The following is a 16,224-nucleotide window of genomic DNA, read 5'->3' on the forward strand; positions in this document are numbered from 1 at the left end:
GTGTCCCTGTCTGACCCACTGGGCATCTGGCGTAGCCACTGCCTCATCACTTCTACGACCGCGCTCAATGACCAGCCTTTCACCAGCAGCCGCCGCGCTGCGATCAAGCAACCTCCACCATCTGCCGCACCGCGATCAAGCAACGGCCGCACTGCGGCCAATCCACTCACCGCAACTAACCTCTCTCCCTACCAGCGCGCGCCGCACTACCTCACCGGTCAAGCATCTCAGCAACCACGGTCCTTTTCAGGACTAACAAACTGTTCCGAAGAAGTGGGTTGTCATCGGAGTAATGACAAAACTACATAAAACCCCACAAGTAACTATATGCGTAGTTACTACCATACTTGCCAGAAAAGGCATATCAAGACTGTTTGTGAAGTTTGTATACACAAATTTATTTAATATTTTAGGCAAGTCATTTATATGTAAGAGAAATAACAAAAGTCCTAATACAGACCCTTGTGGCACTCCCTGTCTAACACTAAGGCAATTTGAGGATATTGTATTCACATCACTTTTATGTATTACTGGTCTAATATATCTGTTACTTATGTTATGTTCATTATATCCTCGTCATCCCCTACCAGTATATAATGCCACTTAAACCTAAATATATCCATTAATTAGAGGGAGATTAGCATTCCTACATGACTTATTTTTATTGCAGTGTGGATACAAAGGTCTGCATTCAGCCCCACCAGTCAGCCTGCCATACTGTGCATCCCAGAACAGCTTCCAGTTTGTAGCCAAGTTTCCACTGCATTTCCATCAGACACAAATGCACTTAAAAGCAAAGAGTGATGTGAAGTTGCTTGCCTTGGACATTACATATATCTTTATGCAGATATGGTATATGTAACTGTTACAGAATGTTATATAAAATTAACCACAGTCTGTTGAGTGGAGTGGAGAGAGTAATAAGATGAAATGTTCCCTTCTGCCAAAAAGAATAAATTTTTAAGATTTCTGTCTTTAAAATGAAAGAGTTTTTAATAAGAAAATTTTATTAATATTTCAAGGCTCTTCAGCTCATTAGCTCTTTATTTTCTTCATTCTCTATATTATATTCATAGAGGATTATGTTTTGAAGAAAGGTAGTTTGGATATTATTTGCTGCCATATGCCTTTCCATGTACAAATGTCTCAAATTAGTAGATTTTTTCAGTAAACAAATTATTTGCTTGCACATAAAGGACCCAGAGTACATAGCAAGTTGAGAATTTCGTTTCACACAGCTAGGATTGCACCACAATATCATGTAAATCTTCATATCCAAAAAATATAGTTCTTCTTGCAGTTATCACACATGTAATATTACAGGTTACAGAACACAAGGAGTGATCGTGTTCCTCAGAATAATGGAATCATGCCAAATTACACTGCTTGTGGTCTTTTACATATTTTTGTGAAATTCCCTCCCTCCGTCTCCACTCACTCTTTCTCTGAGCCTTTTACTTGTTCCTTGTAGTTATGTCTACAATCAACCCTCAGGTCAAGAACTGTGTTCTTATGTCACCTTTAAACAAAAATGGTAAACAGCAGTGAACTTCTGTTTGTTAATGGATATGGAAGAAGTGGTAGAAAATAAAAATGCTCTAATTGAATTGTATAAGAACATTTCACACGTTTTATTTTAGTTCATTGTTTGTGTGATGCTGTCAGCACCTCAGGCTGTACATGGTCAAAATTCATACATAATTCAAAATTGCAGTGGCTTTCTTGACATTGAAATGATGTTCCAAGTTTGGAACATGTTTACTGACATCACTCCTGTGATTTATTAGAGCAGTGAATTGCTTAAATATTGATCTAAATGGTGCTTTTATAGTAATGAATACTTGCTGGCTTTATTGTTGGTACATGATATAGTAATGATACATTTTCTTAAAATATTTTTCCTGTAACTGAAGTAATTCCCTGAAGTATAAGTATACAGACAGTATAATGGAGAGTTTTAAAGAATTGTAAATTGTATAGCTATTTTCAGTATGAAAATACAAATTTAGTTTTAACTTAGATTTAGTGTGGTCTCTTATTGGTATGGATAACTTGAAAAGTTCAATTCTATGATACCAACAGGGCTTAACTGAATCTCACAAGTGCTGTGGTTCTTTCAGCTTTGCTTTAATGTTAAGTATCAACACATAAGTTAACTATAACAATTAATTCTTTTATTCTTTAATAATATTTTAATGCAATCCTGGGTATTGACACTGATATAGAAATCAAATTGGATGACACGTTTTTAACCAGAATTTTTCGGCAAATTAAGTGAAATATTCTATACAGATTTATTTGTGTTCTTTACAATTTTTCGTAAATCAGTATTATATATATTTTGGATTTGAGGTTCTCACAATGAGGGCTGCGAAGAGTTCTGTCTTCTGGTATATAATGTCATGTAGTCCAGTGAAAGTCAACTGATCTTTTGGAGGAATATATTGTCTCCATCTTCAGGGTAGAAGAGTAAGCCAAACAAGAAATTAGCATCAAGCAGAGATCTGCATGCTGCTTGCTTCATGATGGTTTCCTGTTTGGCTTACTCTTTGACCTGAGGATGGAGGTGATATATCCAAAATGTCAGTAGTAACTGTCACTGGACTAAGGGTGTTAGGTCTCAGAAGACTGAACTCTTAAATCTCTTCAGTATTATATGTAATTCCTTTTCCTAATAGGTTGGGGGAAAACATATTAAAAGAGTAATACAAAGATTTCTGACACCATATGTGGTTCTCATAGAAATTAAGTCTTTGTTTGAACACAACAGCACATGTCTGTTGTAGATTCATAGGTTTTCACTAGTAGATAATACAAAATATGGCTTATGCTTATTTTTTCTGCTCACTTGAAAGGAATAAATTGTAGTTGACTGATGTTATGTTCTGCATTATTCATGCAAAGTGATCCAGAGTCCATGAGATAAGGTGCCTTAAAGTATGCAAGAAGTCAACGTTTTTGCTGAATGAGGTACTAAGAACTCCATAAATATTTTTGTCTCAGATTGTAGCTGTTATGTATATAGTGAATGATCCTAGGAAATTGGTTAGATTGTTGTAGATCTTCCAGACCAGAGATGTGGACCTATGATTGATATTTTGATAAGCATATGGCACTATCTTTTACATTTATTGTTATATGCTAGAGCCACCATTTATAGCTGTAATGGCCCTGCTCAAGTTCGTGTAATATGAACAGACTTGTGCACAGCACCCAAACGTTTTATATAATAACCCAGTATTGTGTTTTATGTTATCTACCCATCTTTAGACCATTATGTAAGCATATATTTTGTTTTATATGAATGCTTTAACAAGGAAAAGTTAGTGGAATGGAGAAACAGATTCGTGTAACATGCCTCGTTCAGTGTAATTATAGGCTTTGCCTGAGGGTTGTACATATGTAACGAACGGAAAGGAAAATGTAGAATCTTTACTGTCTTTACCATTCACAATATGGATGGAATGCTTGTTGTATTAGGATCTATTTTTCTATTGCTTCTTGTCAGTGTCTTAACTGAGGTGATAAAATATCTGTAGCACATGTTCCTATAAGAATACCTCTCTGTGTCTGTCCATGACCATTTCTTATCACTAAATTGAAGGCTTAAATATAAAAGATATATTGCATGCACAGGGAGTATTGCAGATAAAATGTTAATATTGAAGTTGAACTCATATTATAATGGCTCAGGAACCTGTGCAATATTACAGTTGCTGCCACTAATCTGTGAACATGGCACATAGCTACAATCAGTAATCACTTTGTGTGTTGAGTTGTACAAAACCAGTTTTCAGTCCCCTCTCACCCTTGCCTTCAGTTACTGAATCTAGACCAAGCTTGTAGATTGTTGGCAGCAACTATGCATCCTGTCCTGTTTGACTGAAATGAATGGAAAGAATATTCAAGTGCAATACTGCATCCTATGCTGGATACTATATTTCATTCAGCTAGTTAACAATGGTTTATTGTATGTTAGAACTAATTGTACAATATCTTGAAGGCTTTGAAGGAAATAGTAATTTCACTTATAATGGAGTAGGTGATATTAATTCCTGGGCTTTAAAGAACTCAAAACATTGTTTTACTTCAGGTAAAGTTCAGAAAACATATGTATTCTAGGTTTTTACAGCACTTCAATTCTTTCAACTCTGTAATTAAAACATATCCTTGCCTGAGTGGGATGGAGCCTGTGACCCTGTGATAAAAAAAGAGAATTAGTGAATTGAACCCATTCTATTGCAGAGTTAGAACATAACTGTGTGACCAAGAATTGATCATCTCTTCCCAAAACAGTCATTTAAATTTTAGGTATATACGTTTTGTGTGTTTCATTTTGGGGTGATACACAGGTGGCTCAGTACTAATGCCACTCTCTGTAACTGGAAGGGTTCATATCCAGGTGATGGCATGGATAAGTTTGAGCTGTTCTATATTGTATTTCAGTGTCACCATCTGTAGCAGAGGAAATGGAAAGAGGTAACAAGGCATTAATATTAGGTGTCATTACTTTCCTTTGCTATGGTGGTAATTTTTAATCACAAATGATTCAGCTAGAATGCTGTAGAGGAAGTTTCATATTTTTAGTTGATTCATATTCCATCATAGATTTTCTGTTATACCTGAATATTGGGCTGTTTCTGTGAACATTGTTTTGAAACCTGACTTACTTTCATCTTAACTCCAATTAAATTATTTATTTAATCAGCACTATAATTTTTGGTTGTGATGGGTTACAATTGTAAGTTTACATAACACTTCTTTGAGAATCACATATCAAAAATAGAATACAATGATTTTTTAATATGTCATAGAAAAACAGATTGATTCCATCTTCCTTAGCTTTTTGCAGTCACCCTACAATTATTGATGATGGGTTTCTCATAATCTGTTTTTATAATTCTCATATGCACAGTGTGCTAATTTTATATTCATGGGAGCTTCTGCTGCCTCCCTTTTTTTTTAATCACCTAGCCTAAGCATAACCCCAAAAAGAAGTTTCATTGCCATTAGTATATAATTTGATTAGTACATACTGCAGTGTGAAATACAATTACAGTGTTGTGTCTAAGATGTAGAGTACAAGATGACATACATATTTAATTGCAAGAAGAACAGTTCAGTAAGATTACTACATCTCAATATGGAGGTGAGTAATGGTTAACTTCATGGCTGACAACAAATTTTCAAGTACCCAATATGCAGTCAGTAAGCTGTGTCTTAAAAGAATTAAAGTGAAAAATCAGAGTTAGTTTTGATACCCTGGATTGTTATCCACTATTTAAATTTATCTTTTACTAAAATACATTTTAGAAGGTGGTTATCTTCTGAATTCAGGATAAAGTCAAGGGAATTTAATCTGATGGTTTCCATTAGAAGGAGCTAGTCTCAAATACTGGACATAATGTAAAGTTCAGTGGTGTGTATATACCTGCTGAATGTAAAGTTCAGTGGTGTGTATATACCTGCTGGGCAAGGGACTGTATGTGTTAGGTGATACAGAATTGACATAATTTTGAGATCAGTTGTTTGTTATTATAACTTTATGATCAGTTTTCTTTTTTATCCAGTGGAGGTAATCTCTCACCCAGGAGGAATATGTGCCATCGATCATTGCATCCACTGTCCAATCACTGAGACTAGGTCTATCGTTGGTTCTGTAAATGTTATATGACATTTGTTGATTTGTTGGATTTGAGGTTCACACAGTGGTGACTATGAAGATTACAGTCTTCTAGGTTGTAATAGGAGGATGAGGTGGGCAGGTCATGTAGCACAAATAGAGGAGGAGGAGGAGGAGAAGAAGAAGAAGAAGAAGAAGAAGAAGAAGATTGCATATAGGATATTGGTGGGAAAGCCAGAAGGAAAGAGACCACGGGGAAGACCAAGGCGTAGGTGGGTGGACAATATTAGAATGGATCTTAGAGAGATTGGATGGTATGGTATGGATTGGATAGATCTGGCTCAGGATAGGGACCAGTGGAGGGCTCTTGTGAACACGGTGATGAACCTCCGGGTTCCATAAAATCCTGGGAAATTCTTGAGTAGCTGTAGAATTGGCTGCTCCTCAAGAAGGGCTCAGCTCCATGAGTAAGTAAGTAAGTAAGGTTGTAATAGCATATAGTTTGGAAAAAGCTTCATATTTCGGAGAAGAGAAACCAGGAAAAGCAATTGGCAGTTGAGTGAACTGTGTGTGGAAGATGACATCTGATATAAGATGGTCCAAGACAGAAGGGAATCATGGAAGCGACTAAGTGAAAAGTGATCACTCTCTGCAAAGATAAGCAGAGAGAGCCAGTGGGAGAAAAAGAAAAGTTGCCTCAGTTGGGTCCTTAAAGGGGCTGGTTGATTGCATGTCGAATAAAGGTATAAGTGGAGGAAAGATATATATGTCAGTGAAGAATCTCAGCAAGGATAACAGGAGCAGAAGGTAGCAGGAAAGACCAAGGAGGGTGAAGGAATGAGCTGTTGCAGAATCAGCCAGGAAAGAGAAGGAGTGTGGGTGCTTTCAAAAGGTGGAGTCCTTGTCCTGAAAAGAGCAATGTGAATGAAGTAAACAACCTAGAGAAACCCATCAAAAGAAACCAACAAGGGATGCATCCCGTGTTCTTTGGGGAGATGATGAGAGGTTTCCACAACTTAAAGAGAACCCATCCTCCCTGTTCCTGTTGCTGGGATGGAGCTCAATCTCAGCCTGCTCCCTGCTGATATGGTCCACGCACCTGGATTTAATGGGGAGGATGCTGTATCCGAAATTTGTGCCATGCCCTGCCATTGTTGATTTGTCAGGATGTTCAGGGTGGATGAGCCAGCGGTACTGCTAAACCCTGGTGTTAATTGAACAGCCTGTCTGTCCTGTGTAGACTAGACCGCATTCATATGGGATGCTGTGTACCCCAAGTGCCTTTGATCTTATCCATGGCTGGCAACACGAAGGTGCAGATTTTCCTGGTTGAGAGACTGACAGGCTTGAAGTTGTGCCTGGACAGCACCCTGTGATTGTTATTGAATTTGGACCCCACATAGAGCAGGAAAGTGACAAACCCAGGATCATGGTGGGTCTGAGCAACCCTCACACGAGGACTGAGAACCTTGTGAATCAGCTGGCCACTGTTGCCACTCTACCCGGGTGTGACCTTGAGAAGTCCAGTTTATTATGCAGGTTGTGTAATTTGATTCAGTTTATATTTATTATGCTGGATGCAATCCATTGTATGAGGTATATCTGATATAAAACACATTTTTGGAGTTTATCTTTCCCATCTTCAACTGAGTGGTTGTCATTATACTAACAGATTTTTATTATTTTTCTGTTTTGATACTAGTGGCAATATCTGGGGTAAGGCCTATGACCCTCTGAATACTAGGCTATTTGCTAACCCCAGTGTCATGATAGTTAACTTAGGAGCATAGTGTTCAAGAGCTGATTACAGTGGCCACGTGGTCTAAGGCATGAAATGTCTTTGCCTGCTCAAACACTGGGTTCATGGGTTCGAATCCCACTCAAGGTGTGGATGTTTGTCTGTGTTTGTATTGTCTTGTGTAGGTATCAGCCTTGCGATGGGCTGATCCACCATCCAAGGAGTCATGTCAACTCTCTGTAAGATTAAAGAAACTGAAGTGAAATGGCATTTCACAGATCCACTATACTCCAGAGGAAGCAACAGGAATTAACTAACATTGAAATGGCCCTGGGTTCGATTCCACCCATCAAAGTCAGAGATAAATAATAATGAAAGTCTGTCAATAAAGTGACAATGAATCACCTGAAGATGGGTGTAGAGCCAACTCTTGAGATGTGTGTACCTTAAACCATGAACAATATCTGATGGAATATTTGTGTACCTCTTTCAAATGAATAAGATTAGATGCCCTCCTTTGCCTGAAGACTGAAGACTGAAGCAGAACCAGTTTTGAAAACATCATGTTTTTAGTAAGAAAGCACTTAGACATTTGATAGTGTGCTGGGTATTAAAAATAACTATGAAGCACCTCCATAAAAAAATCCAGAAATCAATTTGTAGTCAAATTCACAGTCCCATACACAGAAGAATACTAAAAAATGTAGTATATAAAGATTGAATTATTATACCATGATATTCATGCTTTTTTGATAGATCTCTGCAGACATTTTTAAAATATGTTCTGTTATCATAGTTACAAGATTTTGTTTTTTATAACATTACAACTGGTTTGTGGGTTTATGAGAGTCTGACAGTAGGTTGGTACCACTGACTTGTAGCAATTTTATGATATACTGCATATGTAATTATGTGAAAAGTCCTCCTTTAACTGCTTCACGTTTAATTCAGATCTGCCACCTGTCATTATAGCCTGAAAACTTGTTGAACAGGATGTTGTGAAGGAAAGGAAATCATTCCTGAGTGACAAATTGTTATTCCTCTTTGCTTTATTTTAAAAGGAATATTAGGGGAGGCCATATTCATAAAGCTTACACTTTACCATCTTTTAACATGCTACCTTTTAGTTCCTGACCTGGTTTTCAGAGATTGGTGCTGATTGTTTTTGTTGTATTACAGTTTCTCAGAGAAGCTTGTCCTCTTGCTGTAATTGAGATAAAACTCATAACCATCTTATGACAGAAGTTCAGATGTGGCTGTCCTGCGTTCAGTTCTCATTTAATCACATTTCAGATATAATGGCCAGAGTGCGGTACCATACAAATTTTACTACATACCTCATATTTTGAAGAGTATGATTGTCTTAGTTATAGAGGCATGTAGTTCAGTAGAGATCCATCGATATTCAGGGAATGTTTCAACTCCATCTTCAGGGCCATAGTGTATGCCAATTGAGAAATTGGCAATAAGCAGGCAGATCTGGTTTATGATATTTATATTTTACAAGGTACTGAGTTACTCTTTTTTCATGGGAAGGGAATGTCAGGTTGCTAATAGATGTTCACAGAATTTAATTCAACGTTTTAGTTTGTATATTGGGTTAAATATAATGACCATCAGTAATTTTTTATACAGACAAGATTATATTCATAAGACAAAAAACTACTTATTATCCATGAAAGCTGTGTTATGTGAAGAGAGTGTTAAAGGAAAACTAGTAGTAAATTGCTGAACAGTAAATAATGCAGCTGAAAGAGGATTTCATTTAATTTTTATGTTGTGGCTGTAAAGTTCCACAAAGTATTCACCATGAACATTTAAAAAGGAAAAGTAAGTGAAAATTAATCATTAAGTATACTGTATCTTTCTGATACTTCATGCATTTCACTGACAGTTTTGCCAGCATAGGATTTTTATATACAATGCCAGATTAAAATATACAAACAGGTTCTGAAAAATATTGTAACTGCAGCAATTTGTCCCTCCCCCCACCAACCCATATTAGTATTTGACCCATCAAGTTTGAGGGTTTTTCTAATATTGTCATCTCATGAAACAAGTGTTGAATGTTCATGTTATGATCTTAAGTGATGTTAATATAGATTCCCTCAAGATCCATTCATTGTTATAGCTACAAGGCAGTAGTTGAGCTAAATTATTAATAATAGAGTATGTGTACAAATTATATATCTTTTCTTTCAGGTTTGTCACAAATTACTAATAAACAAATGTTGTGCCAAGGAATATTTTTATTAATTACTTAGATATCAAATATTTAACACATCTGTTAATATATTTATATGTTTCTAGGCAATTAAATTATGAATAATTTTTGTTAATCAACACAGTGATTCAAAAGTCATTGTGCACAAATATGCTTTTAATGGTGAACTTGGAAGTGTCCACGTGCTTGTAAACAAATATCTACCCGTTTTGTGTTGTTGACAAAGGCATGTACTAATACAACATGGGTGTTGTTCTTAATGATATTGCTTTCTTCCTTCAAACCATAGACTATGAGGATTGTCTTTGTAAACTGAAGCTTTCATTGCTCCCCACAGATAAAAATTTGATGGACTAAAGTCAGGTGAACTCAGTGGTGGAGTGTCCCTTGAACTTAATCTTCCACTGAAGACATTGCATAGAAACACCATAGAGACATGAGCCATGTGTGCTCTAACAGCATCCCTCTGCAGGCAATGTCATCTTCTTGAGCATGAACTGTTGCATCCTGTTTGTTGTGCTTACACATAAAGATTATGGGGTTGCAGTCACACAAACAAATGTTTTTTATTTATCAATTCACATATTTTATCCCATATAGGTCCAGTTGATAAATAAATAGCATTTGTTTGTGTGACAGGAACCATTCATTTTTATTAATGACATCTTCATTTAAATGGCCAATGATTAATACAAAATCAGTTGAAGTAACAGTCAGAGTTGTATCAGTAACTGATCCAGTTTCCCGTGTGATGAGATTGAGAAATATTTCCGCAGGCCTCTGTTTCACTTCTTGTGTGTATTCATCTCCACAACAAAATATGTTCTACCATAAACACTCAGATCTCGAACAACAAGACCATTTTCATAGCACTCACACGTCTCATAAAACTCACCGTCTACAGCACAACTGGTTGAAGCAAGGTAGTGATCAGGGTCATATGCATGGGACTTCAGGATCACTTTCAGCAATTGCTGTTTTCACATATGCACAGTGAGTTTTGAATCACCATGTATATATCTATGTTAAAAGAATGTCCGGAAATATCATTATACAAGCAGTTACATACAGGTATTCCTGAACATAAAACATATTTTGGCAAACTGGGAAATAATACTGTTTAAACTTGGCCATGTATGCTTTTTATGCCAATCACTGTGCAAAATACAAACATTTGTTCCCTATGTAGGATTCAGAATTGTAATTCAACTAGAATTTAAACAGTTCTGTCTTCTGTGATGTAATGCCACGTAGTCCATTAGAAGTCAGCTAATGTTTTGTGGGAACATGTTGCCTCCATCTTCAGGGTTGCAGAGTGAGCCAAGCAAGAAATCAGCATCAAGCAGGGCAAGTGGCTTGTGAAAATGCATAGGATGCCACCCTCACACAGTTCTCTAGTTGGGTTCTCCACTAGGTTTGTTTGCCCATATCAGGGTACCAACCCAGCCATCTCCAGATATCCATCAACCTCAAGCCTTTCTGTCCTCCAGTGTCTTTGCTGTTTCCCCAACTGCATGTCTAAATCCCATGCACACGGCATCTCTCATCCTCATTGGTTCTGTGCCCCTGCACTACTGGAATCTTCAAGGGGCAAACCTAGTCACTCTTCTCCTGTCTCCATTTGGGTCATACTGGTTGTCTGAAAGAGCCAATGGGAACTGATGGGTTGGGTTCCAATGCCCCTTCTCTTTCTGTAAAATCCTACATTTTTGTAGGCCATGTGCTCTGCTTGCTGCCTGCTTCATGTTGGTTTCTTGCTTACCCTACTCTTCAGCCCTGAAGATGGAGGCAACATGTTCATCCAAAATGTCACTTGAATCCTCAGTGAAGTACATGGCTTTATAACCCAGAAAATAAAACTTTTTATAATTCAAGTGGTCACCTGGTTTAAGACCATGTGTGCCTTAAAATGTGCAGTCATTTACCATTCATAATAATCAGATTGTTTATACTTTTCAAAATAAACTAGCTTTTAGTCACATTTATGCATTTTACATGATTCAGTCCATCCTATCATTGCTTTAATATTCCACAATTGCATACAGGCGCATTGAAGGTACTGAATACAAATTTTATGTACCTGGAGTGGGACATTCAGCTTTTACATGAACTCAGCTCTGCTTATGAAATTACTACAGTAATTAGAGATTTTAATTGTTGTGTATCAATTAATGTAAGAATTAGTTTACATATATTTAACAGAGTAGATGATATTGAAGTTATGTGTGTATTTCATAATTATATGCAGTTTGAATCCTAAACCTGACACTACACAGACTCAATATTGACCATGTCATTAAATAAGAAACTTCAGAAAAAGAATCATAAACCTAGAAAGCCCTGCGCACAGTTTTCAAAATTGCTGCTTTTCTGTGTAAGTCCACACTGTTGTGGAAGAAATTCTCTCGAATATGAATGATCTGACCACATAACACCAAGAGTAATATTTATGATAAATTAATTTGTTCCAAACTTTATATGAGTAACTAAATTCATCATTTTTAATAGTCACTATAATATTATGTTAACGCACATACATGGTGTTTCACGACTTTAGGGCATAACTGTAGGAGGTGATTTCCTAGGTCTTTGTGATCAAAAAAGTTTATATAAACATGTGTCCGATTTTGGACGTTTACGGAGTTATGACCGTTTTTTCATTCCTGTACACGCCCTCGTGCAAACTGCATCTATGATCTCACGGGTCGCTATTTTTAGCCAGCTACAGACAGAACGTTCTCGTTATCTCGACACTTAAGAGGTACCTAAGGCGTGGTGGGTTGGTATGTACCCACGCAGTTCACAACCAAGCAGCAGCCTGTGTTGTGGCCAGCGGTGGCATTTTCGAGAATCAGCTTTAAGCACCAATAAATTCAAATTAAAGGTAATTTCACGAAGTTAATTTTACATTCATACTTTAAATATATCATGTATTATGCTGGTTTATTATTTTGTTCCATTTATTCTCAGTAATCGTTACCTTCTATTCTGAGTTTAAAATGGTCATAACTCCATAACCGTCCAAATCCAGACAAATGTTTATATGAACTTTTTTGATCACAAAGACCTAGGAAATCACCTCCTGCAGTTATGTCCTAAAGTCGTGAAACACCCTGTATATGAATAACTTGGGGTTTTAGTAGTGGTGTTCCTTGTTGGCAGTGCATGTATATAATATTGATATGAGAGTTAAAAGTTCATTGTGGATAAATATTGGAAATAGATGAGTTCTTAACATTTAGAACAAAGTAGCCATCTTTTACCTTGTGATACATTCTTTACAGTTATTACTTCTTTCTAATATGGCTGGCCTCATGGTTCACTAAAGTAACAGGAATATTATCTGAGAGCCTGCTGCAGATCATTTTGCCAGTCTGGCAGGAGGAAGACACATTGTGTCAACTCACAGTACACATTTTGATTAGCAAAGTTGACGGACGCATAGCTTGTACACGTTACAGTCCATCACCCATATCACGCCCATTACATTTCTGAACAGCTACCGTGAAGTGAGCATGTATATTATGTGCCTGTCAACCATAATTGCAAGCTCCTGCTAATGTAAAAGGTACAGTGGCTACAGTTTTCCCTGTGCTTAATCAGTTAAGCACCACACCATAAAGACATGGGGGAGTGGAGGTGCAGCTCCACTATCGTAGACCTCAGCACACGTTGAACATGAGTGGTCAGTTTCACGAACAGGCTGGGTGGGCCCCAGAGCTGGTCTGGATGCTGTGGAGTAGAGAGAACTCTCCTGCCCTTGCTGGGATTTGAATCCCAGCCTTCCAGCCCATGCTATATCAACCAGCTCCTGCTACTGTATTAAACATTAATTCAACCATGTTGTGTCAAAATGCCACATGAGTTACATGTAGAAGCATATGTTCATATTCAATACCCATATGAAAATAGGGAAGACGTTTTGATATCAATTTAGACAGACAGAATCTGTGTTGGACAAAAAGTGGAACTTAAACAAAATGCAGATTCTTCACTGAAAAGAAACTTGGTAACATCGGCACTAGTCTTGAACATTCTCCAAGAATATCTCTTAGGCACCTTGCACAAGAGACCAGAGTGTTTTTTTTTTCCTACGGTTTTGTCAGTTGCACTGACACATGGAAAGAGTTGATGCAAGTAGCTTGTATCACTTCACTTTACTGTCTGAATGATTTGCAGTAGGTCCTCAACCAGCTTCCTTGTTGTAATGTCTTGTTTCTGTGTGGAACTGCTTGTTATGGTGACTTTTAGGAAGTCAGTTTGTTGTAAGTATATTGGCTTTAATCAAAAGAGAGACTATATATTGATGTCCTGATGTAGAATAGTTAGCTCAAGAAGGTTGAAAATATGTTTGGATAGGAAGATGTAACTGAAATGTGTGTCTGTTAATGATGACATAGCGGCCTCCGTAGTCTAGAGGTAATGTTCCCACCTCATGACTCGTAGTACGCGGGTTCAAAAACCCGGCGGAGGTCATGGAATTTTTAAGGGCGGAAAAATTCAGGGAACAAGTCCTCCGGGAGGGACTTTAAGCCGTGGGTCCCGTGTCGTAGATTTACGGCATGTAAAAAAAACCTCATGTCTCTAGGAGACCTCTGAGCAAAATTAGGCAACATTTCCCGCCCAAGTAGTTTCCAAATCCTCCGGTAGATGGGGGAACTATTAGGTACCACTGCCAGAGGAGGGGGGACCTCTCTGACAGAAAGGGACTAACTATTAGATACCACTGCCAGAGGAGGTTGGAACCTTGCTGGCAGAAAGGGGCTGATAGTAAGCACCAGTATCGGTAGGGTATGGAGACAGTAGAAATTAAAGGGGGACGCACAATGGACCACTAACCGGTCTAAGTGCATGGGGAAACCCACCCCCTCAATACGGAATACGGAATAATGATGACATCTTCCTACACAAACAGCATCCATGAATCAGAAGTGTCATTTTTATTTAATATTTTCATTTATTCATTTTAGGGTTGTTTAATCACACTGAATTACTGTAATTATTAATTTATTAATATAATATACTTTTTGGTTGTGTATTGGTACAATATTACAAGAATACAATGGTTTATTAATAACTGTCTCGTTCTGTATTTGTGCTGAGTTTCTTCTATACCATAATGTTTGTCATTTTCATCCATTATTTCTATAGCACAATTTTTGGTGTATAAATACTGAAGTCTGTCGAGGTAAGAAAGGGCAAGTAGTTTTAACCTTTTCCCCTCCTACTTATTAACACGTGATATATAGAATGTATGGTGCCCTTTTTGCATCCTGTGACATGACTGCTGAAAGCTTGATTAGTGGAACAAGAAGAGGTGGCCATTCCTAGACAACGGTGCAGCAAACACAGTTCCACAACAAAAAATCATCACACAACAATAGAGGAACTGTTGGGAATGGTGTGATGTGCTGAAATTGTAGTTTTTTAAACAGTGTGTAATTTAGTGATGCTGTTATATCCTCTCTGGACAAAGGATGTTACATAAGGACTATGCCTGCAAATGTTCAGGTGCAAAAAAAAAAATCTGATCATGCGCCTCAAGGGGCTTGGTACCAAGATGAACTGATTGGTGGTAAACCACCAGTCATAAAGTAAATCTGACTCTGAGGCTGTTAAAATAATTTGTAATTATGAGTTATAATGATCTACTAGATCCAGTTATCAGTACACATCCAGTGCACAGTCCCTGGATATATGAGGACGACACCCAAAAATGTTACGCTAGCAGAAACTAAAATACCACCAATAACAATTCCTAGGCAGCAGTTATTTAATCAGAGCTTTTAGCGACCCAGCACATCCTGTAATATGATCATTGCGACTGATGGCAAGAGTTAGAGAGGATCCTATGAAATTACTCAAGGGTACCTTGGATCTGCACTTGCTATGTAGACACAGAACTGGCTGGCATCTGATAGCAAAGGACGTCAGATTTCTTGAATGTCGTTTTCCTATCTAACCCTCTTGGTTAATGGAAGCATTTCCTTCAAGGAGGGTGAAGAAGTCGAGGCAATTCCCGACGGCAGCAACCAATTCAATGAAAACATGAAGACCTAGAAAAGGAGGCTACTGTTATTTTACTGATAGCTCAAAAATGTGTAACCAGGAATTTGAGGTCTTGTGTGTGACAGCACCTGGAGAAATCAGATATCAATTCCGGACTACAAAGTTTGCATCAGTATTTACAGGAGAGGCAATGGCTATTCTGAAAACTTTAGACAAGGGACAGTTATTTTGCATATGTTCCAATTTGGGGAATTTAAGATTTTAACAGTAATTTCTTTATATATTGTCACGTGTCTTCAGTTCGAATCCTGTCGGTCACGTGTGTAAGTCTAATCTCACTTCTGACACCAAATTGTCACGTGTCTTGAGTTTGAATCCTGTCGGTCACGTGTGTAAGTCCAATCCCACTTCTGACACCAGTTGTCATGTGTTTGGGTGTATAACGCAACAAATAATTTCACACCTTCTTTGATATAGCGAATTTATTCCACTCGCTCATACACTCACACAATTTACAATCTCACAACTACTGCTATCTGCAGTATTACAAATATATATATATATATATATATATTGTAACGTGTTTGCAATCCAGAAGAGTCACTGCTATGGAAACGCTGGAATAGACCG

At 37.5% G+C, this 16,224-nt stretch overlaps 1 protein-coding gene and 2 long non-coding RNA genes across 5 annotated transcripts in view; 1 reads left to right on the forward strand and 2 right to left on the reverse strand.

Moving 5' to 3' along the window:
- The window catches only part of LOC111868359 (vinculin), a 93,596-nt gene extending 91,228 nt beyond the window's left edge, over positions 1-2,368 (forward strand). For both annotated transcript variants that reach the window (XM_023858939.2, XM_033753004.1), the window contains one exon: positions 671-2,368. The gene's annotated coding sequence lies outside the window, so the exon portion shown is untranslated. The remainder of the gene's footprint in view (positions 1-670) is intronic.
- Positions 2,369-2,413: 45 nt separating this feature from the next.
- The window catches only part of LOC117282621, a 16,696-nt gene continuing 2,885 nt past the window's right edge, over positions 2,414-16,224 (reverse strand). For both annotated transcript variants that reach the window (XR_004513428.1, XR_004513429.1), the window contains 2 exons: positions 15,457-15,641; positions 2,414-4,198 (listed from right to left, as the gene is read on the reverse strand). This is a non-coding gene — a long non-coding RNA (uncharacterized LOC117282621). The remainder of the gene's footprint in view (positions 4,199-15,456; positions 15,642-16,224) is intronic.
- LOC117282620 lies at positions 4,345-5,760 on the reverse strand. The gene is made up of 2 exons (XR_004513427.1): positions 5,466-5,760; positions 4,345-5,431 (listed from the first exon to the last, which is right to left on the reverse strand). It is a non-coding gene; the product is annotated as an uncharacterized LOC117282620 (long non-coding RNA).

The sequence above is a fragment of the Cryptotermes secundus genome, unplaced genomic scaffold (assembly GCF_002891405.2).
Source record: "Cryptotermes secundus unplaced genomic scaffold, Csec_1.0 scaffold166, whole genome shotgun sequence".
NCBI lineage: Eukaryota > Metazoa > Arthropoda > Insecta > Blattodea > Kalotermitidae > Cryptotermes > Cryptotermes secundus.